This window comes from Hypanus sabinus, unplaced genomic scaffold (assembly GCF_030144855.1).
Source record: "Hypanus sabinus isolate sHypSab1 unplaced genomic scaffold, sHypSab1.hap1 scaffold_883, whole genome shotgun sequence".
Taxonomy (NCBI): Eukaryota; Metazoa; Chordata; class Chondrichthyes; order Myliobatiformes; family Dasyatidae; genus Hypanus; species Hypanus sabinus.
The window spans coordinates 116,287-118,930 of record NW_026781736.1 but is presented as its reverse complement, the minus strand read 5'-3'; the positions used below and the strand labels follow the sequence as shown (position 1 = coordinate 118,930).

The 2,644-nt window shown below is 57.0% G+C and overlaps 1 long non-coding RNA gene across 1 annotated transcript; it reads right to left on the bottom strand.

Annotated features, from left to right (window-relative positions):
- Nucleotides 1-647: 647 nt before the first annotated feature.
- LOC132390398 (uncharacterized) lies at nucleotides 648-2,166 on the bottom strand. Its single transcript, XR_009510897.1, has 3 exons — nucleotides 2,106-2,166; nucleotides 1,137-1,247; nucleotides 648-711 (listed from the first exon to the last, which is right to left on the bottom strand). It is a non-coding gene; the product is annotated as an uncharacterized LOC132390398 (long non-coding RNA).
- Between the last annotated feature and the right edge of the window lie 478 nt (nucleotides 2,167-2,644).

The following is a 2,644-nucleotide window of genomic DNA, read 5'->3' as shown; positions in this document are numbered from 1 at the left end:
ACTGTCCAACTCTCTCCTCACGGCCCGTGTCAGTCCGCGAACTAATCACACTGTCCAACTCTCTCCTCACGGCCCGTGTCAGTCCGCGAACTAATCACACTGTCCAACTCTCTCCTCACGGCCCGTGTCAGTCCCTGAACTAATCACACTGTCCAACTCTCTCCTCACGGCCCGTGTCAGTCCCTGCACCGTCCAGTCCAGACGCACCCCTCGCACCACCTGGACCACTCTCTCCCAGCACCGGTCGGGGGTGGATGTGGTGATGAACGGGACAAAATAACTCAACCAGGCAACCAATCAGATCGATGCAGTTTTATTGATCGAAGCTCGTGCAGTCGTGTGGCGGAAGCTTGGCAATGGCCTCAGCGAGCTGTAGCGGGGTTGGGGCGGGAAGGGGTGACGTTCATACCCAGGGGCCCCGCAAACCGTCGGTGAGTGGGCAGGTTGGGGAGGGGTGCGTGGGGTGTGGACAGAGAGGCTGGGATCTGTGCTCCATTGTCCCCACTAACTAGTTGTCACCGACTGCTCTCAGCGGGTTTGGGTGGTTTAGGGAGGGGCGGAAACACGGCGGATCGGTGAATTCCCTCAGACCAGGGGTACCATCGTATCACTAGCGTTGTGGTTTTCCTCGACCGCCAACAGTTTGGACGGGGAGCCCCAGGGCAGGAACACTTCCAGGTGGAGGAAGTTGGCGGGGATTCCGATGTCCGCCTGTGGGTAGATTCAGTCGATGAGACAGGGGTACACACCACCTCGCTGTTTCTCCAACCTCCGTGAACTAGTGACTCCCCGACACCCAACTTTTTTCCCCAATGTCTCCGCCTCTCTGTCAACCACTGTTTGCCCCACAACCTTCCGCATCTCCGTCACCCTCTCCCACCCTTGCATCCCTCACCATATCCGTCACTCCTCCCTTCCCTACACGCCGGCGGTCTCCGCTCCTTACCCCTACAAGCCTTGATCACCTCATCCCTCCCGGGCTCAGCCCTCCCACCCCTACGTCACGTTCCCGTCACCCACTCTCGCCCCTCCACCCCTCCTGTTCTCCCTCCCCTACCTCCATCCCCTTCCCTTCACTCCTGTCCTACTCGCACCTATCCGCGTCTTTGTGATCCCCTCCTGTGTGGGGACATTACCTTGATCAGAAACATCTTCCCCGTCATGATAGTCTGTTCTTGCTTCCGGTAGAGGATCGCAGTATATTTTATCATTGGAACCTGGATCCTCTTCTGCACAACGTCCTTCACCTGGACAAGCACAGGACAGAGACATTTGAACCTCCCTGAAGGGCAGCATCGGGTGGTGAGGGGGACGAGGGGATTCAGCAAGGGAGCAGCGGCGCCTTTCCTTTCTCTCCACTTTCTGCACCTCCTGAGTTCTTCCTCCTCCTCTCTCTCATCTTTCTCTCTCTCTTCGCTCCCTCTACCTCCAGTGCCCTTCCTCGACCCATCAACAATTTCCGATCATTTCTCCTGTCCTTGCTTCCCGTCTCTCTCCCTTTCCCCTCTCACTGATTCCCCCTGTTTCTCCCTTGCCCGTATGTTTCCCATCCTTCCACTTACCCTCAGCGCAATTCTCCCGGATGCCCCCCGCTCCCATTTCCCCCTCCCTTTTTCCACAAACCCCGTCTCCCCACTCCCCTCTTTCCGTTCTCCGTTCTCCCCCTCTCCCCAATCCTTCCTCCCCTCTCCCGTACACTCCTCTCTCCATCGCCCTCTCCGCTCTCAACTCTCAACTCCTGAACTCTCACAGCTCCTACTCCCCCTTCACCTCTCCTTCTCCCCGCTTCGTCCCTCTCCCTTCCCTTCACCCCAATCCTGCCCTCCCCCCTCCGCACAATGCATCTTCCTCAAAATCGGGTATTCCAAGCCTGTGGTCCACGGATCACTCAGTTAATGGCAAGGCTCCGTGGTAGAAATAAAAGTTGGGACGCCCTGACCTAAATCGAGTTCCTCTCCTTCCCCTACCGTCTCTCCCCACATTTTCTCTCCACCCCGCCAGCCCTCCCCATTCCACCGTTCCGGCTCTCCATCCTCCCTCGAGGAAGGTAGGTTTAGTGGAGGCGCGGTAGGGAGGGCGCTGGTTCAGTAAGTTGGGCTCCTCACCTCATTGGCATACTCTTGGACCGCCGGGTCGGCTGTCTGGGGACCTGTCCAAGCTGGCATTTTTCTCTCTGTAGACTCGCTCCTTCACTGACTTTCTATTCCTCTCTCTCTCTCTCTCTCTCTCTCTCTCTCTCTCTCTCTCTCTCTCTCTCTCTCTCTCTCTCTCTCTCTCTCTCTCTCTCTCTGTCTCTCTCTGTCTCTCTCTCTCTCCCTCTCTCTCTCGCTCTGTCTTCCTTCACTCGGCAAGCCCCGCTTTTAAGGAACTTGCTCCTCCCTCCACGCTGCACCTTCTCTCACCCTTTCCCCTCCATGCCCCTCCCTCCCTCAGCCTCTCCCCTCCATGCCCCTCCCCCGCTCAGTACCTGTGTAGATTGGATGGGTTGCACCTGAACTCGATGGGGAGCAATATCCTTGCTGGTAGATTTGTTAGCATGGCTCGGGAGGGTTTAAACTAATTTGCATGGGGAATGGGACCCGGAGCGAGAGAGCAGTGAAAGAAGTGAATTGAGTAAAGCCAAAACAAATATATAGAGAGGCTT